Source organism: Aedes aegypti, chromosome 3 (assembly GCF_002204515.2).
Source record: "Aedes aegypti strain LVP_AGWG chromosome 3, AaegL5.0 Primary Assembly, whole genome shotgun sequence".
Taxonomy (NCBI): Eukaryota; Metazoa; Arthropoda; class Insecta; order Diptera; family Culicidae; genus Aedes; species Aedes aegypti.
The window spans coordinates 2,793,045-2,820,270 of record NC_035109.1 but is presented as its reverse complement, the minus strand read 5'-3'; the positions used below and the strand labels follow the sequence as shown (position 1 = coordinate 2,820,270).

Sequence of the window (27,226 nt, the reverse complement as noted above, 5' to 3'; positions counted from 1 at the left end):
TTATTTCAAAGATAATTGAATATTACGATGACATCAATTATGTGGAGGTATGTACAGCGTAGTTTAGGGTACTTTATTGTAAAACGAAGTTCGTAGTTCAAATTATTTTTACAGACAAATTCGAAATTAACATTTACCTGTTGTTTAGAATGAAAATTTGGTTTACATTGATTAAAAATATAATTTTAGAAGAGTTTTGAACTTATGGCACAACAATTTTCTGAACTCAAAAGGGATAAAAACTGTTTATGATTTCTGTAAAGTGTATATATTTCAACTAAATTTCTATCAGAGCTTACGAGTATAATCTATAGATTGGATCCAATGACAAAAACAAACGTAATTGTTCGAATTATTGGATTTTATAGTAAAAATCATTGGAAAACTGGCATTTCTCATAATTTTACCTAAATTTTATATATGTCCACTAATAAATTGTCCAAATGTATTTCATTACATCTGAACATCATAATAAAGCACTTCAGTAATCAAATAGAGCTTCTAAATTTAGTTTTGAACGTTGTGCGTTTGAATTTTGGTAGGTGTACGAATATGGAATTGGGTGAATTTTAGACATCAATTCAATACTTTTCTATTAATCCAAAGATTAATGTAAATGGAAGCATTTTGTGATTGGCAAGCAATAGATGACACCTATTACCTTCAATGTGGATAAAGTATTTGTAGCTCAATACTTCATTTAATAGTTTTTTACTAACTTGATGTGGAATCAGTATCCTGTACGAATATGAAATTGGGCCACTGTAGCTGATTGCTGATGAAGAGATAATCTCTGATAATCATAATCATAATTATCTGATGAGGAAGTTGGGAGCCTTATTGAGAATCAATCTGCCCCTGTTTGTATGAACATCGATCAACCTCTACAATGCCACTGGAATCGGTGACCTGGATACCGGATATTACCAGACACGGAGTGATCGAGAAATGCGAGATCCTGGGTGAGATAGCTTACGAGATGGTACAGTGGCCTAAATTCATATCCGTATAGGGCATTGATTTCACATCAAGTAGGTAAACAGCTATAATATAATAATTATATAAAAAAATATAAACTGTTTCTATTCACTTCCAAATTTGGTATAATGGAAAAGTATTGATTAAAGCCTGGTTTGCTACTGACAAGGAATCGCCTATCTCGATGCGTGGGAAATTTCTGCCCAGAAATGGTCCAGAAAATCACATTTTTATGATCGCAGTACGCAGTTGAGAAGAAATGTAATTTCAAATGGAGATCCCTGTAGGAAATTTTTTGACCCATACACTCAAGGAATTTATTTACTTTTCTTGAGCGAAACATCATACTTAGCTTAAGTTTCTAAAATTGATCCAACTCCATATTCTTACACCTATCAAAATTCAAATATACAGCACTTAACAAAATTTCAATGCTCTCTATGATTATTGAATAACATCATTCAGTTGTGTTAGAGTGTATTTGCATAATTCATAAGTGAACATATTTTGAGCATAAACAAATTTATGAAAAATACAACTTGTTCAACAGTAACACATTTTATTGATTAGTTTTATGAATGAGCTTCAATATTGTATAACACATTTAAGAATAACTTTATCCCTAATTTCAACAGAAACTCTCTCAGTACTTACGAATGTAGCTCTTACAATGGATCCATCAACAAATATGTAAGCTACTGTTAGACTTATTGTATTATATAATATAAAATTATCTAAAAAGTGGTATTTTTATAAACTTATTTAAGTTTCAATTATGCCCGCATATAATTAATCAGAATGTACTCTAATATATCTCAACCAAGGTGGGTCCAGCTCCTCCTACTCTGGCTACAGAGTACAATGAACCAGCCTTGATCTCAACAACGTTATTAAAGACTCGAGCACAACAGTTTACTATTGTCGAACAATAGATGATACCTATGACCATCATTATTGATAATATATTTTAAATTCTATATATCATTTCTCGCATAACATGTTATCTCGCCCTAAAAGCCATTGGTAAACGAGTTTGTAGCTCCTTGTTTCTAAGCAAATGAATGGCTCAGGATGGAAACTATCACCCCTGGGATCTTCTCTTTATCGTAGCATTTTTGAATAATGTGTAAATCCATTCGTTTGCTCGTTAACAACAAGCTACACACTTGGTTACTTATGGGCGAGATCACAGGTTATGCGAGATTTGATAGTTTTCACCAATTTGATGTGAAAACAGTACTCTGTATGAATCTGAAATTGAGACACTGTACGTGACCGTAGCGTGCCGCTGCTGATGCTTCTCAGAGGAGGTTTGCATGCCAAAGACTTGCTACAGGTGACATAGTAATGGAGCGGTGGTTGGGTTTAAATGTGATTGAATAAAATGCCATATTTGTATCCCACAATGTACCAATACAATTGATGGTTTTAGATATCTAGCAATAAATTTGTTATTGTGCATACAATGTGACTGTTACTAACATTTTGAACACAAGATTGAATTTGTTAGTTCCTGTGTTAGTTTTTATATATTTAAATCATTATGAAAAATCAGAAATTAGCAAACACTGACACACGACTCCTTTGTAGCTTCCTCAGCTGCTTTGCCTTTACTGACGCAACTTACAAACACGGATCCATATTTAGCATCTCTCCCGATGGATATACTGGATACCTGTTGTCACTCTGTCTGTCTCCTTCGATCTTCTGGTTCATCATCAGCGGAGACCTACTATGGCTCAATCTTTTTCAGAGAAGTGGCATGCTTGCGGAGGAACGTGATCGTTGTTTGTCAATCATGGTCCCCTTGGCGGTCTCTTCAATATATCGATATACAGATGGTAGAGCAGGGGATTGATCAATTCGGAGAGCTCGTTCGGAATCTTCGATAGGCATTCGATATTTCATAGTCTGCGAATAGAAATGAAATTATATAATTGATCGTCATATACTTCTGAGGGGTCAAGTCAACCTACTTGATATAGTGCTGATAAACCTGAACCGTTTGCTCACATAGAAGATGTTCGGAAATAGGAAGCCAGTTGCCTTGAATATCTTATTCTCGACGACAGTATTAATTTCTTCGAAACAAACAAACTAGTTGAATCGAACAACCAACAACAAAATTTCAGCTGTCAAATCTAATCGTGTGCAGAAAAAGAAGAAAAAAGAAATGATTGGAAGGGTGCCCAGATGTGCGGTGTCGTGCCGATTAATGTGCCGGGCACAGTGAGCCGAGTTTCCCACCCCCTGGGATTTTCCATATTTACCGTGTGTATCTAATACAATTATTGAAAAAATGCAATGTCAATGAGATTTGCGCACGTCCTGTGTAAAGATTATAAAGTAATATATATTACACTAATTAGCATTTTCCATTTTATCCGTGTACCGGTCAAGCAGTATTCGGAATTCTCATGCCAACAACAATGTCTGGTCAAATTTTCAGCTCATTTGATAAAGATTTCAGTATGCTTCAAGTTGAAAATGTGTTTTTGGGCTTATTTCAAGGTTTGAAAAATTATAACTAGCATGTGGAAAATCAAAACCACTTGCTATTGCCACTATTTGAAAGCTAATTCTATTCTGTTAAGGGGACACGGGAGACCGTGTTATTTTCCTTATCTTTCGTCTCACTCTAACAATTATCATCAAAACTTTGTGGAAGCAAATCTCGAGTTTTAGTGAACCGATGAAGCTGAAAATGTATCGGGTTGTGCACTACATATATAGAATCATAGTGATACATTTTTCGCATCGATATATGGAGTGGTTCTTAAGATTTGCTTCTTGAAATGGATAGGGTGATTATGATGACGTCTCGTGCGGCCTATAAGTTTCTCGAACACGCTAATAAGATTAAATTAAGTTTTAACATTGTTTGACCCAAATTTGTACTCCGCAGTACCAAGAAATTGCAGTTTTCTCAATATACATGGTATATAAAACACCCATTGGCATTATTTTTTCAGACCTTAGTCAACTGGAATAAAACAAAACACATTTCTGAATTCATTGACCATCAAAAGACTACATGTTGCTTAAGGCAATAAATTACAATAAATGCCCAAAGATCGAGCACCGCGTCGCAACCTGATGATAATCAAATCATGCATGACACATGTACCGGAAACGAATGAATTTAACAAGTTAGCATTGCTTTTTCTTTCCGAGTGATGATTGTTTTGATCACATTTCACTGATCATTTAGAACGATTTGAAAACAATCATCATCATCGACTGAGAAAAGGCAGTGCTAACGTGTTCATTTTTTGTATTCCTTGAAGCTCATGGTGGTGCTCTTGGCTCACCCACAGTGGATTTACAAATGCGCTTTATAATTACTAATTTTTTACAATTTATTTTCGTATGATAAATGGTAACTTTGAACGGGATTGACTTTTAGATATACATTGTCATCATGTCTGGAAATTAAAAATACGAAATTTTCATGCAGGTATGTTTTTCAGAGAGAAAACTCCCCAAAAATAGTGATTTTCAAGAACCTCGAGATACAAACCTCAACCAAACTATGTTAAAACTTGCTCCAATAATAAAATCGTGTTCGGCAAAAGTTCGTATAATTGGATAAACTACTATGTAGAGGTATTTCCGATAAATTTTGATGTTTCGTTCGGTAGTTATGATTTTTTAAAGCTTGAAAATAGCTTAAAAACACATAATTGATTTGAAGCACAACTAAATATACTCTAAATTGAATGAAATTTTGACCAGAAGTTCATTGCGCAATGAAAAATCAAAGTATTGGTTGACTGGGGAGTTTCCAGACATTTTTGAAAATATGAATAGGTCTACTCTTGATGTATTTGATGCATCAGTAGATTTTGATGCATTTGATTGCATTTAAATGCACGGTTTTTGGGTTGCTACAATGTTTGATTTTTATCGTTGTCGAAGTGTCAAAAGTCCAACCAAAAAGTACATAATGGCCCTTTTGGGTTGTTATGTGAATTGCAATTTCTTTTCCTTGATTTCAAAAATGAAACAGGTATTCTATGTTGCAGCTTTGCAGTTTTGCCAGAAAACCATTCTTAAGAATGGACCATTCGCCAGAAATGCAAGAGAGTGGCCGTATTATTGGATAGTTGATATACCGGACGAGGAAACCAATCTGTGCACTGATTTTGAGTGGCTGATATATCTGTAGCATATTGCAAGCAAAGAACAATTTTTACGAATATTAGATTGTAGAGTGAAGTGGCTATGTATTTGGGTCTCGAATAAAAGTTCAATGTACGCAATCAATAAACAATAGAAAATGCAGACGTACACTTTTTTCTTTGTATGAACAGTGAATCACGACAATAGATTCTTGAAAACAGGAAAAGAATCCTTAGAATAAGGCCGTTACTAACTTCCAAAATATTTCGATAATATGGCAAAACGATCCTTTGAATAAGAGATCCGCACTCTCTAGGATTTCACGGAATATCTTTTTTAATATGGTAGGGATCTGAACTGGCATTTGTCATGCAAAAAACCACAGGTATGGTTAACAAAACGCTAGCCACATGTTAGCTGTTAGCAGATAGAAATTGAAGGCATTCAACTTATTCAAAGGTCTAGACATAATAATAATCCCCATGCTTCTAGAAACTTCATTGATAAGTTATTATATTCAACTACACTTTTTTGTATTAAACTTTGGGAGGGATTATTAGAGTATGTTTAAAACTACAAAAAAAGTTGCAAAAAGTGAAGTGTTAAAGTTCATTTGTAGTTTTATTATATTCAAGTTCGTTTTCATTAAACCACATTAATGCAGACAGAAACCCTGAATAAGAATTGTTCACTAGCCAGCCCATCAAATTCCATGATTGACATGCCTCAAAATGCTGCGTTTTATCAGATGTGCCTTAAATTCAATTTATGACCTGGAAGGAATAATGATGAGATTAAATAACGATTATGATTATGATTAACATTGGTTGATCATTAATGTTTTTAGCTGTCCAATATTTTGAACCACGAAAAAATAGAAACTTCTACAATTTTTCACAGCAAACAATGGCGTGTTGCTATGATGATAGCGATATCAGGGCTAAGTTGATGTGAATGAAGAAAAAATGCATTTGATGCGCATTAGTAGAAGCATTAACTTAAGAATGCTAATGTCGCTGCTGTTCGTGTTACCAACATCTAGTTTGCCACGAACTGACAGTGTGAGTACCGGGCATCAAAGTGTCAAATTAATTATGAAAACCAAAACAACAACATAGTATTGAACAAATAATGAAAAACCCTTAATTTAAGGTGATAATAATTGAAATCAGTTTTGTGTCAACAACGCTACTAGCGTTGTACTACTAATATTTCTATTTGCACATTAGATGTGCACTGAAAAAGTGATCCACCCCTTGATCCGAACAGTAAGAATTTCATATAAAAATTAAGTGTATCGTTTGTTGAACCTGTTTTCCAGTAACGGGCTGTGTTAAAGAGGAGTAACACATTTCAAAATGGCACATCGACATTGGTAAATATTGTCTTTGGAAAACGCTGTTGAGCCCAATCCAACTCCTTTACGCTCACCGATACCACTATTAGGAAGAGCTAATACCAATCTTTCTGATAGTGGTGTTAGTTTGCATGGGCGGACTAAAAATGGCGCAACAGCAACGTTTTTAAAAATAGGCTCAAGATCTTTTGGCCTCTTTTGAAATGTTTGTCCAGAGTTTTTCAAGAGTCGACATAACTAATTCACTAACACATTGTGAAACACCATGGATCAATCAAAAACAGCGTTTCGTTTTATTTGATCTAAAAGTGCATCCTTTTGTGTGGATTTAATATACGTATGTATGCGTTTATGCGTTTACGCATTACCAGATTTGAATCGTAATTCAAAAATATTACATTTTAAATCGTCAAAAGCCAACCGAATGCACTAATTTTCCTCAAAATATCTGAGGGTAATAATTTTTAAACCGACCCCAGATGTTTTCAATGTTTGGTCTCACGCATTAGTATTAGTGAGAGCCAATGGTGAGAGCACACCGTCCAGTCCAGCCAGAGGAAAATCTGTTTCAGAACCTTTTGACATTTTTCCTTCAGTTCTGCGGTTACCGATTCTCAGTCCGTCGTTCGGTTCGGTTGCGTTTTGTCTTTATCGTCTTTAACAAAAAAAAAGCCAGGTGTGCTGTTCGATTCGGTCGTCGTCGCCGCGAGTGGCAAAAGCAAAGTAGGCGAAATTTTGTGACTTGAGTTTTACCAAACGAAACCTCACTCACTGATTATTTCCGTTTGCTTTTGAGTACGTTTCATTGCGTACGAAACAAGCCTACTTCGACTGTTTTAGTGGGAATCTGATGGTTCAGCGGCTAAAAAGCAGGAAAACCAATTTTCGTCGTACCGTTACCTTGTTCACAATTATTGGTGCTAGTGCAGAGTGTGCATTTTATTTTCGAGTGTGGTTTACCGTTCATGTAGCAAATCGAAGCAATCCAGGAAGAATTTGTTGACCATTTAGTGTGAATGAAATTTTGAACCGCATTTGGGAGGCAATGTGATTGAGTGAGTAATGCTGAATTGAACGATGATCAGAAAATAAGCGTCGAAGTAAGCTGTTTTGCTAGCGGAAGAGCGACGGCAGTGAAAGAGGAAGGAAGTAACAAAACGACTGGCCGGATCAAGGTCGTCGCCGTCGTAGTTGTCTTCTTGAGGAAAGGCGAAGGTGGAAGAAGTACGCGAGCTTAAGCCGGGGTAAGCTTCAAATATTGTATGTATTCTAACTTTAAAAACTGACAACGAATATGGGTGTTGAATAATTTATGTGGTTTTTCAAGAATGTTTTGGAATCGATCCAAGTAGACAGCTTGCAAGAGTAGGCCACTGGGAAAATTAATAGCATCATAGAACGCCGTGTGGCTTATCTCATTTCGAAGCGATGGGCAGGCCTACTTGTCTAGTGAGGAGCTGCACACTAAAAAGCAATGTAAGAAGTGAGACGAATGCGTCTGGACAGGAGGAGAGAAAAATCAATAAATTGATGTTTCATCCTTGCCATTGTAGCCCGGTTGGAGATTTTTTCCGCTTTCGACCTATAGTATGGCATGCTAAGATTGTTCAAACGCACCGATGGGGTGTTGTTTCGTTTGTATCGATCCAGGTGAAATCGACAGCAGCCCTGTTGGTGCTTTGCGAAATTTGTTTATCTAAATGAGCTTCCATGGTGATGCTGCTCGGAAGGTGGGAGGGAGGTCAAAGCAAGCCGGAACGGCGGGGGGTTGTGGTTGGCGAATTGAATTTTCCACCCATTCGCTTTGCCGATCGAAGTAGGCAGTCAGGTAAAGTTGACCTTACAGCTGGTGCTTTTATGCCTACTGTGGTGATGTTTATAAACATTAATTTTGATACCTGATAAAAAGAATGAATTTATCAGCTATTTCGTGATGTCTTGGGTTTCTACCGTTTCCACTACTTGAGTTGTACTTGACGACAAATCGCTTTATGTAATCAGGCGATTGTTGGTTGGTTACAACTGTCTTAGAGATCATCATTGTCAGCGCGTGACATCATACGAGCTCAATTTGTCGCGACGCTTTGCTCGGCTCCCTTCTCTAGACAGAACGTGGCACATTTTGATTAATGGGGCTAAATCTCTCCGGATCTAGCAAATCACCGGGCGCTGAGCGGTCGGTTTATTAAACTGATAACATTTGCGGGGCCGGACGCAAAGTTTTGACGAGGACTTTGGACTCGTCTATGTGAATAATTTACGAGGGCAACGACTACATTGGAGTTCGAGATTAGCGGCAAGGGTGTCCCATCATCCACAATTTACCATCCGTCGCTCGCGCACGACTTTCATTCTCAGTTGGCCGTGATCTCGAAAATTGTTCGCTCGTGTAGCGTCCAACGCCTGCTTGTTTGCGTTTACCTAGCTATCGCCTGTAAGTGCGGTCAGCTGACGCTCGAGTTATGAACGGAGCCAAACGTGCTCAAAAGGGTGAATATTGCGTGCGCACATGCTAAACAGTTAAACAGCGCATCGCCAGAGTGTGAGTGCCTATACTGAACTGCGATGCGTCGTTTGCTTACACGCGCTTTGAGCGGCTCAAATGTGTTTTGAATCAGACAGCTATCAGGCCCATCATGTTAGCTGTATAGATAGGCTATTTAACGCACTTTGTTGCCACCGAACGACTCTGACTGGTCAATTATTGCGCGGGAATAGATCTGGACATTATCGCATTCATTAAGCGGCGTTTAATTAGGGCAGAAGTTCACTGGCTAAGCGGTGCTCTAGTTTTGAATTGGTTAATTTACGTAGGTCATAGGTAGTTGTTTAACTAGAGCTTGTCATCGCATGTCAGTCCCTGACGGGGTTGGTGGTCTGATGGCTACCGCTTCTGCTTCATATGCAGAAGGTCATGGGTTCAATCCCAGGCCCGTCCCTTTCCTCGTACTTTGTAGTTGTATATCTCTCACTTGAGGGATTCCACGGAGGCATGCAAGTCGATTCTGATCGACCATTTCAAAAATATCTGAAACTTTGCACAGTTTTTCAGTTCCATCTAAATCGTCATTTTCCGATATCAAGTCTTCAAGTTGAGTCACGACTAACTTTTCAAAAGGGTGTATGTGAAAATGGTTCAAAAATATTCAAAAAGCTGCACAGCAAAAACGGTTCGTTCGATTGTTAGACAACTAAAGAAACAAAGTTAGACAACTAAATAAAGATTCCAAAAAAAATACACACAGTATAAAAAAAATATTTTTTGCATTAAAAAACATCATTTTTGTCACAAAAACTCAAATATCTCAAAACCCTATCGGAATACCAACGTAATTTTTTGAGGGAAAACGGTCCATTATATTAGCTATCTACCATAAAAATTTGGTGATGGTAAGCCAATAAACAAAAAAGTTATGACATTTCAAATATTTCACAAATTTGACACTTAGTGAAATTTTTTTTTTTTTGCATTGTTAATTTTTTTTAGGACCGCAGTTTGTTGCTGAATTTTTTGTTAAGGGTACCACATGAGGTTAACAAGTTGTTTTCATGATATTTTATTTAATTATTCATAATTATTATAGCATCTATTAGAAAGTTAGACGCGATCCAGTGTTGTGATCTAAAGTCTTGATAGTGTCATATTTTTTATTGTACGTAACTGAAGAAAAATTCTCTCAATAGTGTTGAAACCTTTTGATAAAAGAAACCTATAAGAAATCTAATATTGAAGACAAAAGCTACAAAAAAAGTTTTCTATACAGGTATACGACTAGTTTACCTGCAAAAAGTTTACCTCGTAGAGAACAAGGCGGGTCTGTACCCAGGTGATCTAGTATACGTAAAGCAGGTCGGTTTTCTCGGCGCTGGTTTTCTCCACAAAGTTAAAATCTGATTACACCTGGATATAGACCCGCCTTGGTAGAGAATAGACTTTGTTAATCATATTTGGGAGAAAGCGAGTAACTTCAACAACATCAAAAACATGATAGGTACATACCATGAACATACTCACGAAAAAGCTAAAAATATACTACCACTATGGTTATAAAAGATTTAATTGTAAAATTTTTCTTCAGTCAAGCAAACGACACCAAACTAGTCAGTAAACACTTAAAAGTGATTTTGTTTATTAAAATCTAACGAGCAACATGAGTAGTCGCTTTCTCAACTGTTGCAGGCCGTTTGCAGAAACAAAGTGTTCGAAAGAGCTACGAAATCTCACCGAAAGCACCATAGATAAACTGAAAGCGGCTGGTTATGCTCCAATGTCTACATTGAATACAAATTTACGCATTTGTACGTCCTGCCGTTTAAACGTTGACAAACGGGCAATCTGTACATCATCGGTGGATCAGGTTGCAGGAAGTTCGAAAACAACAACAACTGAGGAATTACTAGATGCACCGACAACAACTGAGGAGTTACCAGAAGTACCAAGTGCAGATAGTCTTGCCACGGTACCATCAGCGACATCTGTTTCAACAAATCAATCAGAAGATGAGTGCATCCAGAAGGTCAACATCGAACGCTTCAACGAAGGGATAGCTGGAATAAAAGTGACTCCGATTAAATGGACGAAGATGGGTTGCGTCAATTATCCCGAGAAAAAATACCGTGAAATCAACGAAGCTGTACGAAGAAACCTCTTCAAATTAGGACCTGAGGATGTGGAAAATACAGACTACGATGAGGTTCTCGAATCTAGCCACGACAAAGAAAGAAAAATTATTGATTTTGTCGATGCTGCCAAGCTCGTGGTCTATTCAAGACGCCATTGATGAGTTCAAAACCAATAGAAATACAGCAAAAGAGGCAAAACAATTCAAAAATAACTGTCTTGCAACCAAAAATGCTAGGTCGAGTACTTCATTAACAGATGAGACAAAAGAAAAAATAATTCAATATTTTGAATACGATGAAGTAAGTAGAGCTATGCCTGGCCAAAAAGATTATGTATCTGTAAAAAAAGATGGAAAGCGTCAAGCAATCCAAAAACGATTAATGATGACTACTTTGAAAGAAGCGTATACACGCTTCAAGGAAATTAACGAAAATATTAAGGTAGGTTTTTCCTCATTTGCAAGCCTTCGTTCAAGGCAATGCAAGCTTCTATCCAATTCAGGAACACATAATGTTTGTGTGTGCACAACACACGAAAATGTTAACCTAATCTTACATAGTTTGAAAAGAATCAATTTATCAAAGGATATTAAAATGTTAACTTGTAGTCTTTTGTGTGAAAATACAACATCAAATTGCTATCTACGATCTTGTTCGGATTGTCCAGATTCTTCATCATTGGAAAATACTTTATTCGCTGAGTTTGAAGAAAATTATATTGATCAGTTATCATTTGAGCAATGGGTGACCACGGATAGGTGTGACCTAGAAACTATTGTAAAACCTGTAGATGAGTTTGTGTCATTTTTTTGCTTGAAATTAGAAAGTTTAATTCCTCACGACTTTATTAAAACAGAGCAATCCCGCTTTTTAAAAAATACGAAAAATACATTACAAGATGGTGAATTTTTAGTCATTTGTGATTTTTCTGAAAACTATAGCTTTGTATTGCAAGATGAAGTGCAGTCCCATCACTGGAACGTACAACAAGCTACAATTCATGTACGCAAATTGAACATTTTAGTTTTATTGTAATTTCCGAAGATTTAAGACACGACTCAGTATCTGTAAATTTGTTCATTGCCAAAATGATTAACTTTTTACGCGTTGATAAGGATAAAGAAATCAGAAAGATATATTTCATGTCTGATGGAGCAGCATCGCAGTACAAAAACCGTAAGAATTTTTTGAGCCTATGTCAATTTAAATCAAAGTACGGAATTGATGCAGAATGGCATTTCTTTGCTACGTCACATGGCAAAGGTCCTTGTGATGCTATTGGAGGAACCATAAAGCGCATGGCCACAAGAGCAAGTTTAGCCAAAGAACGTGAGCATCCAATTAAAACTGCAAAAGAACTATTTGATTGGGCGAATCGCAGAAAAGAAGAAGATTTAACAAAATTATCATTTTGTTTTACTACTACTGAAGAGTACGAATTAACGGCATCAGAGCTCAGCGAGCAATATAATAACGCGAAAACGATCCAAGGAACCCAAAAATTTCACTGTTTCATTCCATTGTCAGAAAATAAAATTAAAGCAAAACTATACTCGAACTGTACTGATAATGATGCAAAAGTGTTCGATATTGTAAAAAAATTGAATAATAATAAATAAATAAAATGTTTTCATGATCTCATAACGCATACCCAAATCCAAAACTTTTAAAGTTTATATATAACATTTAGAAACTCATCGATCATACTCTAAAAAAAATATCCTGGTAAAAAAAAAATTATTTTCGTGTAATCTGTTAATTCATTTTAATTTATACATATATACATATACATATAATATTTATACATATACATAATATTTATACATATAATATACATAATACTAATGAATACATGAAAACGACTTGATTAATTCACGCAAGGCCCTTAACAATAAAATCAGCAACAAACTGCGGTTCCCGTAATAATTTACACCGAAAAAAAAATTTTTTTTTTCTACTAAATGTGAAAATTGTGACATGTTTGAAATGTCATAACTTTTTTGTTTATTGGTTTACCATCACCAAATTTTTATGGTAGATAGCTAATATAATGGACCGTTTTCCCTCAAAAAATTACGTTGGTATTCCGATAGGGTTTTGAGATATTTGAGTTTTTGTGTCAAAAATTATGTTTTTTAATGCAAAAAAAAAAATTTTTTACCGTGTGTATTTTTTTTGGAATTTTTATTTAGTTGTCTAACTTTGTTTCTTTAGTTGTCTAACAATCGAATGAACCGTTTTTGCTGTGCAGCTTTTTGAATATTTTTGAACCATTTTCACATACACCCTTTTGAAAAGTTAGTCGTGACTCAACTTGAAGATTTGATATCGGAAAATGACGATTTAGATGGAACTGGAAAACTGTGCAAAGTTTCAGTTCAATAGAAAAAAATGAATTAAAAAATTTACCAAATTTTGGTGCTGTTGCTTGGAATCACTCACTTGCATCTATCTTCCATTCTAAATATATCACACTCAAACTATTTGTTCATAGCAAACGCTAGAACCAGAGACGGACAAGAAACCGTTTCCCTAACGCTTCCTACTTCCACGCGCACGCCTTTCTTACGCCTGATACATAGGCAGTCTGCTAACCACAAAAACAAACCTCTCTGCCATGCCTTTCCCCCAATCCATACACTCCCGCATGAACTGGCGTGGATGCAGTGGAATATACGGTCTACGTGGGAGTCAGTTCAATGCATCATCAATTCCTCCCCCTTCCCCTCATTGGTCTGCATTCTGACGTGGCAGGCGCCATTATAGCCTAAAAATAGAAGATCACCAGCACTTATACACTGAGGATGCCTGTTAGTCCCAAGCAGTCATTCGGTTGGTTCCTTGTGTAAGTGCAGCTGATCTGGCGATACTGGAGTGCATCCACGGGCGGCCAATCAAGCTCAAGCTCAAGCTCAAGCTCAAGCTTGTCATCGCATGTCAGTCCCGTTTGTACCGACTTTTCTTAACAACAGTGCCTTGTTCCTGTACATGGAGTTTTCACATTCACATTTTTATTGCTCGTTTCAACTAATAGAACTTACTCATTTCATATTCACCAACATCAAGGATGGTCTAAAGTTGCATAGAAGAAAAATTACGCTCACTGATTTTCAGCAACATATTCTTCTTACCTGACACTTTTTCTTAAAAAAGACACGGACACCGTTTTCAGCCATTTAGCAGCTGCACAGACTGTAACTTAACACTAGACAACGGATAAGCATGCTCCAGTGGCACAACCGTGAAACTTTCCTGATGAAAAGTTTCAAAGGCTGAAGCGGGAATCGAACCCGCACCCCATGACACGATGCGATTAAATGCCTGACGACACTAACCGCACGGCCACGAGGCCCACAAATTGACCTTAGTGCTGGAACTCCAATTTTTCTTCTTCACGTAGTTCTTGGTGGGGTGTTTGTATCCAAAAATCTCTGAAAACAAGTAAACGAGCATTGGCTGCCATCTGTCTGAGCGTAGAGAAAAATATCTATAGCCAAACAGCGAAACAAGTATGGGAAAAGCTCCATAAGGCGTTCCAGGATAACGGACTGCTTCAAGAGTTTGCCGGAGTATTACAATCCCATGATAATGGGATTGGAAACTTTGGGGGTCGAGCTGACGGCTGACCTTGTGAGGGCGAAAATACTTCAAGATGTTCAAGATGTCGTTGAAAAGCTCAGGAACGGAGTGCGCCTAGCAGAACACAAATCGAGCCAAGCGAAGCATCGTACCTTCGTGCTCTCGAAGGTCACGTTTTCTTTCGTTTATTCACTAAACATGGTTGCAACTACAAACAAAAGGAATGGTTAATCTCTGAATTCACAACTTCTTTAAAAAAAGAGGGGTTTAAAACTGTCACTAAATGTGGCAAGAATGGAAGAAAGGACGTTTCTCCGGAATGCGAACTTTTTTCCAAGGGTGAAATGGATAATGTATCAACATTCAAGTTCAATCAGTTCAATGCACTAGACAAATTTTCCGAACACTAAATCGAAGTAGTCTGAACGTTTGTTCAAAGTCGTCTTGAAAAGTGTCTCAAGACACTTTAAGTTACCCGAAGAGATCGAAAATGGAATAAATGATTTACTTGGAATTTCTCCAGTCCAAGTAATCATTATGGAAAAGAGAACTCAATCTGGCATTCTTCGGAAAAGGCTTTCTCAAGAATATTATTTGGTTCACTTTAACAAAAAAGATCTAAATAAGATTAAAGCTTTAGGAAAAGCTAGACTTATGTTCGATGTCCGTGTGACATGGGAACATTTCCAGAAACCTGAAGGAAATTTCCAGAACCCCTCTGTCGTTGCCAAAAGTGGGGTCATGGTACAAAACATTGCCAAATGGATGCTAAATGCATGATTTGCGGAGGTTCTTCTCACGCTAAGGACGTCTGTCCAGTGAAGGAACCGATAAGTTCATATGCGCCAATTGCGGGGGCAATACTAAAACTAACTTTCGGGCTTGCCCTACACGTAGGCGAGTCTTCGAGGCTCGTGCCAGGCATATGAACGGTAATGTCCGTTACGATAACGGTCGTTTCCGGAATTCCCCTGGTAAAGTATCGAATAATGCTCATTTTCAGTTAACGATCGCTTGAATAGGAATCATACCCATCAAGAAGATCATAATCATGCTTATTCAAAACTAATGTTATTCCGTCGGGTAGCCGTTCGATTATTTTAATTTCGAATGGATCTACCCAAAGGAAAATCATCTGCCGATATCGTAGCAGGTAATTTGAACTCCTTCCCTTTTCATACTACGAGTAACCGTTCTAATTGTGTCAAATCAAATGGAACAAAAAACCTGCCGCCACAGGATACTTCTACTCTGCCTCTTCGTCTACCGAAAGTTCTAACGGAAAATCCACGGATACTACTTCAAGTGATACACACTCAATCTGTTCGGTAAAAATAACTGGGTTTTGGAACTGGGTACCGAAAAAGTCAGTAAACTAAAAAAATGTCAGAAATCGAAAAACAGAGATTTTTTACTGAAATTTTTCAGAGAGCTTTCTTTTTATATCATATATAGGTAAAAAATAAAAGATGGTGAAATTTGCTGTATGTCTGCCTCTGATTTTAATTTTCTGACTGAACAATTGAATCAAATGATTGATGCGATGTTCAAAGCCACCACTATGACTGAAGCAGTCCAAGTTGGTGTAAAATTTACTAATCAAATTGTTATTGGATTACGTTTTTCTAATGGATCCAAATAATAATTTAAATAATTTAAATTGGAATGCTCGTTCTCTGAATGGTAAAGAGGACGAGCTGTTTAATTTTCTTACTGCTAATAACGTGCATATAGCAGTTACTACTGAAACATATTGAAAACCTGGATCCAAACTAAAAAAAGATCCTAACTTTTTTGCTTATCGTAATGATCGACTTGATGAGGCATGTGGGGGAGTTGCAATCATCATTCATAGGCGTATAAAACATCAACTGTTTTCGTTATTTGAAACTAAAGTTTTTGAAACTTTAGGTGTTCCTGTTGAAACACAACTTGGTAAATATACTTTCATAGCTGCCTATTTGCCTTTTCAATGCTCTGGACAGCAAGTTAATTTGCTCCAAACTGACTTGCGAAAATTGACTCGCAATAAGTCAAAATTTTTTGTCATTGGTGACTTTAATGCCAAACATCGGTCATGGAATAATTCTCAAAGTAATTCCAACGGCAGAATTTTATTTGATGAGTGCTCTTCAGGATATTTCTCAATTCAATACCCTGATAGCCCCACATGTTTTTCCTCTTCTAGAAATCCATCTACGATTGATTTGGTCTTAACCGACTCTAGTCATCTTTGTAGCCAACTGATTACTCATGCTGATTTTGATTCTGATCATGTCCCTGTTACATTTCAAATATCCCAAGAAGCGATTCTCAATCCTATCAGCTCCACTTTCAATTATTTACGAGCCGACTGGAATATATATAAAACGTATGTTGACTCCAATCTTGATGTTAACATTTCTTTAGAAACTAAACTTGATATTGACAATGCTCTTGAAACTTTAACAAATTCCATTGTTGAAGCCCGGAGCATTGCAATTCCAAAATGTGAAGTAAAATTTGAATCCGTGATTATAGACGATGATCTTAAACTCTTGATCCGTCTTAAAAACGTGAGGAGAAGGCAATTTCAACGCACTCGCGATCCTGCTATGAAAATTATATGGCAGGATTTGCAGAAAGAAATCAAAAAACGTTTTGCTCAATTAAGAAACAAAAATTTTGAAAATAAAATTTCTCAATTGGACCCTGGCTCTAAGCCCTTTTGGAAATTATCGAAAATCTTGAAAAAACCTCAGAAGCCAATACCGGCATTGAAAGAGGAAAACAAATTATTACTAACTAATTGCGAAAAAGCTCAAAAACTTGCTATGCAGTTTGAAAGTGCGCACAATTTTAATTTAGGACTTACTAGTTCAATTGAAAATGAAGTTACTCAGGAGTTCGAAAATATTCTCAATCAAGAGAACGTTTTCGAAAATGCCTGGGAGACTGATTTGGAAGAAGTGAGAACTATTATTAAAAAATTCAAAAACATGAAAGCTCCTGGCGATGATGGAATTTTCTACATCCTCATCAAGAAACTTCCAGAAAGTAGCTTATCATTTTTAGTTGATATATCAACAAATGCTTTCAATTAGCATATTTTCCTGACAAATGGAAAAATGCTAAGGTTGTTCCAATTTTAAAAACAGCCAAAAATCCTGCAGAAGCTTCTAGCTATCGTCCAATCAGTTTGCTTTCCTCCATCAGTAAACTTTTTGAAAAGGTTATTTTGAACAGAATGATGGCCCACATCAACGAAAATTCAATTTTTGCCAATGAACAGTTCGGACTCCGCCATGGACATTCGACCACTCATCAACTCTTACGTGTAACAAATTTGATCCGTTCCAACAAATCTGAAGGCTATTCTACTGGTCTTGCTCTTCTAGACATAGAAAAAGCATTCGACAGTGTTTGGCATGAAGGTTTGATTGTAAAATTAAAAAAAACTTTAATTTTCCAACATACATTGTTAGAATAATTCAAAGTTATCTGTCAAATCGTACACTTCAGGTTAATTATCAGATCTCCAGATCTGAAAGACTTCCTGTAAAAGCTGGTTTTCCTCAAGGCAGCATTTTGGGACCAATATCATACAATATTTTCACATCTGACTTACCTGAGTTACTTCAGGGATTTCAAAAATCTTTGATGACACAGGCCTCTCCGCCAAAGGACGAAGTCTGCGTGTCATCTGTAGTCGATTGCAAAAAAGTTTGGATATTTTTCTTCATACTTGCAAAAATGGAAGATTTCTCCTAATGCTTCCAAAACTCAACTACTAATATTCCCACATAAACGCAAAGCTCTTTATTTGAAACCTTCAAGTAGACATGTTGTCACGATGAGAGGGGTTCCAATAAATTGGTCAGATGAAGTTAAGTATCTAGGGCTCATGCTTGATAAGAATTTAACTTTCAAAAATCACATTGAGGGCATTCAAGCCAAATCTAACAAATATGTAAAATGTATCTATCCACTTATTAATCGAAAATCGAAACTTTGTCTTAAGAACAAACTTTTGATATTCAAATAAATGGACTAGCTGTTGTAATACCAGGAAGAAAGTTCTGCAGATAATTCAAAACAAAATTTTGAAAATGATTCTGAAGCTTCTTCCCTGGTATAGTACCAATGAGTTACATAGAATATCCAATGTTGAAACATTGGAACAATTAATGTCAAATAAAATAATTAATAATTTCAGTCAAAAATCGTTACAATCTTCTATTCCCACGATTAATGCGTTATATGTTTAGGTCAAGTTAGGTTAAGTATATTCAAAGCGTTTTTTTCTGCTCTTATAAGCAGGTGAAATCAACTCACCTGTAAAAATCTGAACTGCTACGGCAAATGAAATGTAATATGTTGTTAACAAAATGTTAATGAAATCGTAGATTTGTTTTACCAAATTAGGATGATAGTGTTGTCTAATAACACAGAACACCTAGATATAAGAAATGAATGTAATGTTTGGAATGATACTTATAAAGAAATTAATAAAAAAACGCTCTCGTGCCACATACCAAACGAGAGAGTGAATGTTCACATTCATAGGGCTCTCCGAATGCGATGTGCAACAAACTGTTACACTCTCCGAATACGGTTCGATCGGCTTATTCGGATCAAAATCCAAACACTGCAAATTATGATAGAACATGGTTTTCCGGCGAAGCTGATTAGACTGATTCATGCAACGTTGGTAGACATCGTGGACCCATAGCTGATGTTAGGTTATGATACTTTTGAAGTAGTTGAAGAATTTGTGTACCTTGGAACTCTAGTGACTTGCAATAACGATGTTATCCGCGAGGTAAAAAGGCATATAGCTGTAGCGAGTAGGGCAAAAGTCCCACAGCTTACGGACGGAGATTACACTCGCGTTGTACAACACTCTGATTCTTACGGTTGCTATGTTACTGATGGCTTTTTGCCATTTGATTGGCCTAGGATCGGATCTAATGGAGAAGGCCATCAAGTAGTGGCGATTCCCTAACCTCAAATCTACATGTTCCATGAATAGAAATTCTTGAATTTCAGCAACAAATTTGCATGTAATGAGTAGAGATTTGTTTGAAAGGACGATTTCAATAATTAAATTTTTGATTTATAATCTAAATTTGTCAAAATAGACATTTTTAGAGTCGTAGAACAGGTAAAAAGTGAGGTTACGAGTCGCCACTGCCATCAAGTATCAAGCAAGTACCGTGGGCACTACTTAATAGAGATAGAGACCAAGATGTCAAGCCGGCTTAAGCGCGCCAAAGTTGATTCCTTGTTGAGCTACCGTGCGAGACAGTCGATAGTTCTCGTGTGTCCGGGTTCACCCCCGTTTTTCCAAATCTTTGGTATTTCGACGCCTATTGCAAAGTGTTTTTAGTGCAGTGAAGAGCCTTAGTTCGGCTTGGAAGCGGAACACTTTTGGCGAAGCCATTGTGTTGCCGATTAATCGAGTTTTGCGCAAAAGTATTGAACGTTTTCGCCATTGCGTGGTTATTTTCCGATCACGTGTATCGTAGAAGACAGCTTGCACCTCGTCCCGTGTGCTACCTGAGTGATCATCGTTTGTGGTGTGCATATAGCGTGCACAGCGGTGCGCTCTCCACACCGACAGTGGTCACCATCGTTATCGACGCCTGTGTTGGTTGGTGGCAGGCAGTGAGAAACCAATCACACATACACCGTACCAGCGAACCAGGAACCAGACCGTCCTTTTTTGATCACGTGTATCATCGAAGGCATCTCGCACCCCGTCCCGTGTGCTACCTGTGTGCAGTGCAGAGCAGTGTTGGGAAACTCGTGCTCGCGAGTAAAAAAATACTCACTCTCGTACTCGTTTGCGAGTAATACTCACACTGTGAGTTACTCATTCCTTACTCTTACTCACGCGAGAGTATGACGTCATAACTCACTGCGAGTATTACTCACGTAAAGAGTAATACTCGCTGTGAGTATGACGTCATTACTCTCGGTGAGTGAGCAAGTTACTCTTTGTGAGTATGGTGAGTAACCAAATCCCAAAGCAAAATAAAATTGTAGTTTATGTTTACTAGCTGGCAGAGTGAAATATAAATTATTAATAGTGTTAACAGCTACTGTCGACTTCTGTATTGAGATATGCATTTTTTTAGTATGGATATTTAAACATTACTGAATTAAGAGTCATTTTTTAAACATGGAATTTATAATAAAATTTCATATATTTTGCTTGACTTCTATACTGTCGTGAATTGCAAGTCAGTCCTATATGTAAAAAGTATGCCATGATAAAATGACATGTGAAGTTTATAGACTCGTTCTCCAGACGAACATTCAAAAAAATCTAGAAGATTCAAACATGTTTGAATCTCAATAAAAGTTTTGCAATTTGTCTTTCTCTCCGATACTTTTCCGAAAAAAAATTGAAAATGACCAAAATATGATTCATTTTTGAGTTACGCTGTGCGGGAATCTGTAGTGGGACTGCTTTGTGGTTACTTTTTATTATGGGACAATCCGACTTGGTGGTTTTCCTCATTTTACGGAACAAAATGTGGTGTCTAGTTAGTGCAGCTGAAAGACCATAGGAAGATTTGTTGAAAACTGATATCAACTCAATTTTAGCCAAAATGCAGATTGGATTGAATTGCGATTCACGGCAGTATGCTAACAAGAAATAAAGGAGGTTGCGAAAAAGTAGACTATTAGGAGAGGGCTCATTCACAAAGGTGTAGGTAGGTGTCTTCAGAATGTTACAATATACACAAATAATGTGGAATATTCATACAAAAATCGTTACAAGAGGGTGGGTGGGTACCAAAAATAATCATTTTTGCGTTATGAGATGTATGAATAAACCTAGAAACTAAATGATTCTGATTGATAATTTTATCCTCATTAAACCACATCTACGGGCCTATGACTATTTATTTGGCAAATTTGACTGTTATGCGGTAATAGCAAACTTGCATAGCTTTCAAATATAGAATTTGTTGTACAGCTGTTTTAGGAACAGACATACAGAAATGTGAAGTACCTATCGTAAGTAAGTATCATTATAAGAATGATTCATGCATTATTTATTCTCATAATTGTCCAAAGTGGTTAAAAAAGTATAAAACAATATTTCCTGAAATAATGTTCGCTTCTTTTGTTCGTTTTAATCTTAGAAAAGATGTGACACCTGGCTTATTGTTAGTTTTTTTCTCCTCTTAATCATACATTGTGTTGTCAGAAAAATGGTGCACATGAATGAAAATTGAAAAGGAGAGTGGAAAAATCTGAGCACAGAAGATGCTGAAGTTACCGTACAAATCATTGCTGGCAACGCTATTTGGTGAACAATCAGAGGCTGGTGATTTGTTCTGGCACGAAAGTCTGATACGTATTGTCGAGTCTTTGTCTAAGGTTTCTGTTATTGAGGTTGTTTACGCAAGTTCAGATGGAATCAATGAATTTAGATTGGAATAGTCAGACTGTAGTGTAACCGTAACTAAATCTCATGGAACTGTTATGCACTCAGTCACTCAGTACTGTTACCGCCAAAACTTAGCATTATGTGCAACAAACTTCCAGTAATAGGTCACTGAACTCAGCAGAACTGCTTTTAGAAATAGTTCAGAACAATTAGTCTGTACAGCATGATCATATAAAAGACCAAAGTTGAGTACATTACAGTTAATAACCGATCAATAGTTAATGTAGTTAGTCCGTGCGCGTCCAGTTTGTAATCGTCCAGAAATACAGTGAATGTTCAAAGTTTATGTGAACAGTTTACAGTACAGAACAGTGGTTAAATAGAAATCCAGACAGAATAAACCGTAGTTGAAGCTAAGTTTGCAATAAATAGCCGCATTAATACAGAAGACTTTGTGTACCAGTTCTCCGTCAAATGAACGTTGTGTTGTAGTTCAGCAATTTCGTGTGTTAATTCTGCTACAGTTCCGATTATCACCGCGACCATGAATGAAAGGTGTCCGACAAGATTCCGACTACCACACAGACGCTCTTATGTGCGCAAACAGAGGTAGTGCTATGATCCTATTGAAGTATACTTGTACGTTAAACAGTATGTTTATTAACAGTAATTATTTTCTCTACATAGAGAAAAAAAAAACCTAAATTTTAAGTTTATCAAAATTTAAGTAAATCGATTATTTCATAAATGCAAAATCTTACAGTATGCCTGTCAACAATAGAGAGAGAGCTGCATTTACCCAAGGGGGGTACTTTGCCACAATTTCTAAAGAGGAACCTTGGAAATTTAACCAAAATACAGTGAAACCTCCATGAGTCGATATTGAAGGGACCATCGACTCATGGAAATATCGAGTCATGGAAAAGCAATCCTTTGGAAAGCTGTTTCTAGGGACCATCAAAGTAACCATTAAATTTTGTTTCTAGTATGGTTCCATGAGTCGATATCGAGTCATGGAACATCGACTCATGGAGGTATCACTGTAGAGTAATTGGGCTAAACTACGGAATTCTTTTTAAACCAAATTGCAGAAAAATTACTACAGCTTAGTTGTTTTGATGAGTTTAATTCATCAGGAAATCATTTTACAGTACAAATTTCTAGAAGAACTTGAACTTTTTCAATACAAATCACCACATTAAAGTATGCATTCCAAATTGGAATTTCCAATTTAATAAAATTAGGTTTTCGAAACACGTTGGTGTTCATCATTAAAACCGAATGTAATTTCTCATTATTTTTTCAGTCTGTATCGTTTTACCATATGAGTAGCAAAACAAATCGTTTTTTTATTATTACACAGGTAGTGCACCATTTTCATACTCGATCACAATCGGTTCATTGGTGTAACAGGCAATGCGCCTTTTTACCATTAAATGTATGGTGGTTAGCTGTTAGCGCTGTCAGGCACTCTCTTGCTTTGTTTTGTTTTGTTTTCAGCATCAATCAAGCAAGATTAATCGTTTTCGTTTATCTTAGACTGCGCAGATAAAATTGATTTATTTCAGAATTTAATTGAATATTTATTTAGTTATTTAGTTAAAATGCAGATTATTTAAGTATTGCCAATACTTTGATAAATGAATATGTTTTATCAGTATGTCTGTCCATTATCAAATCACAATTCTCGCTTAATCGCCCTAAAAACCATTTGGTAATCATGTGTGCAGCTCGTTGTTTTTGAGCAAAATAATTAATAAGCATTCAAACGATTCAAACCTACACTATGGCAAACTGTAAATTCATTCAAATGCTTTCAAATGCTCAGAAACAACGAGCTACACACATGGTTACCAATGGCTTTTAGGACGAGATCTTAAGTTACACTGAAATGAATTTTATTGTAGAGAATACTGAATCCATGGTAAAATTGAGAACTGCACCAACGATTTTCAACCGACTACATTAATCTGTTAACTCTTCTAAAACATAGTCAACATCACTGCACAAGAAAATTGATTATGTTTATTTAACCAGTGTTGTAGTATTTATGACTAGAAACATACTACATTTGACAAGTTTTGCATTATACTTTTGACCACATTATGTTGTACGGTGGGTGTCATGGATTGAAATACAATGCATTGTAGTCGAAGTTACTACGGACATAGATACATTAACTGTATAGATACTGTTGCGAACGCCCCTCGTAAATGAGCGCACCTCCAATTCACCGACCCGATGTACATTGACGTCGACTAGACAGGAGCAGAGTGACGGGGACAGAACCGTGTTTTGGAAAGACATGTGCGATTCGTTTATCATTGCGAGCTAAAAAGCAACATTGTGCATATAAAGTGCTGAATTATTGATAATTTGCGATAAATTTCCCTTAAATTAGAATTGAAAATTTGATATCCTACTTACGAACTACGGTAAAATTTGATATTATGTGCTACAGATCATGCATTAACATTAAATTCACTTTTCAGTAAAAGTTATAAATCTTCCTAAAGATCAGCCGCTGGTTTCAAGTTAATTTATGAATTAGAACATGTTATAACGGTAATTGAAGATCATATTGGTATAAAACTCTCAAAATAATGTATGAATTATGTAACCTTAGATACAGCCAACAGAGCGAAGTTGAATTTATCACCCGGGATAAAAACGCAAGAAATTTACAAAACGTAAGCCAATTTATAAGTAACAATTTGTGAACTAACCTCACTGAAATCGATATTTCCAGGAAACTTTAACGTTGGCCTCAATAAACCTGTTTAAAATTTCGGAACATAGTTTTCTTCAGTTGCTAGCGCAACAGATACATTAACTGCTCAGTGATTTTAACCAGACTATAGTAAACTTAACAGATTTTTGTAGTCGGTTGAAAATCGTTGGTGCAGTTCTTAATTCTACCATGGATTCGGTAAATTATACAACAAAATTTGTTTGCGTGTATGCAAGAATTGTAGATTAGCCCTCTTCCCACCGTTTATTTATAGGTTTTTTTTCTGAGCTGGTCAAAATTTGATTTTTATATTTTTGTTAGTGTCGCAGATAAAGCATACATAGCTCATAGTTGTTAAATGTGGAAATGCTACAAGTACATTAGGCTGAACAGCAGGATCTGACCCAGTAGAGGCGTAACGCTAGAAGAAAAAAAGAAAAGGTACGATGCAACATACGGAACAAAATGCCCAAAATAAATTAAAGCTTGTGTTCAAAAATCATATTACAAAGACGTTTTCCGTGAATCAAAAAGTCTTCAGATTGAAATTTCCATCTCATAATATAAATAATGCCGCTCCTAGAACAAACTTACTTATTACTTGTTGTATATTTGGATCATTCGCAAGCTTTTAGAACATTTACAATACTCCAAGTGAGTAAAATAACTCACGAGTGAGTTAGTGATAGTCAAAAACTCACTCACGAGTATGAGTTGTACAGCTGAAACTCACGCCTGAGTATACTCACGCGAGAGTTCAAGCTGTACAACTCATACTCGCGAGCGAGTTTGCAGTTTTCAGTGAGTACTCACGAGTTTCCCAACACTGGTGCAGAGTTCATCAGTGCGATCATCGTCTGTGGTGTGCGTATAGCGTGGACAGCGGAGATCAACCACACATCAACGCATCCCAGCGAATGCTACCTCTCCCCAAGCGTAGACGCCCATCGGTTACAGCATCAACGACGCCAGCGTGGATAGAGTAAAAGATAAGTACCTCTCGTTGTCCTTCTCCTCTTCACGTCTTTTTTGATTAGTTTTTACTGCGTGTGAAAGTTTTCCCTCTTCCCTTTCCCCTTTGTATGTTTTTTTTTCAGTTTGATTCAATTTCCATTTCTGTAAATAGTGTTAGTTTGAGTTATTCGTGCGCCCTTTGCGGTGTTAAGCTACCGCAATGGTTGTAGATGATGATGGCGGGGGAACGTCGTATCCCCTCACTGAGTCTTCGAATGTGTTGAACCAACAAAACACAAACACCTCTATGCCCAATCCATGTGTGTCCCCTCAATCTGATGTGTCTCAAATGGACACCAATATTCTACCATCTCCGACGTCCCCTCGCCTCAAGGCCTACCCACCCGACTCTGGTGGGCCTTTTGTTGTTTTCTTTCGATCCAAAGGCAAACGGTTGAACACTATTCAGATCAGTAAGGATCTGACTAAGCGATTCCCTTCCGTTGTCGCCATTGACACAGTGGGTTCTGGTAGGCTGCGCGTCACCGTCAGTGACCGTAAACAGGCCAATGAGATTGTGGCCTGTGAGCTCTTTACTCGTGAGTACCAAACTTATCTGCCAAGCCATCGGGTTGAGATTGCGGGAGTGGTCACCGAAGGCAGTATGACCTGCGAAGAATTGATGCAGGGTTGTGGTCGCTTCAAAAACCCTTCTCTCCCATCTGTCCCCATACTGGAATGCAAGCAATTGCATTCCGTATCCCTGGTGGGAGAAAAGAAGATCTATTCACATTCTGAATCCTTCTGTGTGACCTTTTCCGGATCTGCTTTGCCGAATTTTCTTGTAATCGGCAAACTTCGTTTACCTGTGCGGCTGTACGTACCGAAGGTAATGAATTGCACAAATTGCAAGCAGCTGGGCCATACTGCCCAGTATTGCTGCAATAAACCTCGCTGTGCTTCTTGCGGGGAGAGACATGTGGATGGTGCATGTAGTATACCGCCAAAATGCGTTTATTGCAACGAAAGTCCACCACATGCCCTCGAAAACTGCCCAACGTACGTACGCCGGCAGCAACATCAGCGACGATCATTAGAGCAGCGCTCTCGGCGTAGTTTTGCCGAGATGTTGAAAAAGGCTGCTCCGTCTGCTGAATCCCAAAATATCTACTCTTCTCTGTCTCTTGATGATCAGGGCTCCGACTCTGAGGTTGGTGAAGGAATTTCCTTCGTTTTCAAGGGTTCATCGAGGAAGCGTGTGAGACTCCAGAGACCCACAAAAAAGCCTCGGAATCTGTCTAGCAGTGATGACCTACCAGCCATGAAAAATACTAAGCCTGTCGCGAAAGTCTCAAAGCTTTCACCTCCTGGATTCAAACTCCAAGAGGAAAGAGACTTTCCGCCACTACCGGGAAAATCTAAAATCCCAAATATTCCAAAATTTCAAACTGCTCAGCCAAAAGAAAGTTCGCATTCGGAGCCCCTAGGGCAACCTCAG

At 37.2% G+C, this 27,226-nt stretch overlaps 1 protein-coding gene across 1 annotated transcript in view; it reads left to right on the top strand.

The window, feature by feature from the left end:
• The first annotated feature begins 7,014 nt into the window (after positions 1–7,014).
• Positions 7,015–27,226, top strand: part of LOC5567858 (acyl-CoA:lysophosphatidylglycerol acyltransferase 1) — a 61,112-nt gene continuing 40,900 nt past the window's right edge. Inside the window, exon 1 of the mRNA XM_001651845.2 lies at positions 7,015–7,701. The gene's annotated coding sequence lies outside the window, so the exon portion shown is untranslated. The remainder of the gene's footprint in view (positions 7,702–27,226) is intronic.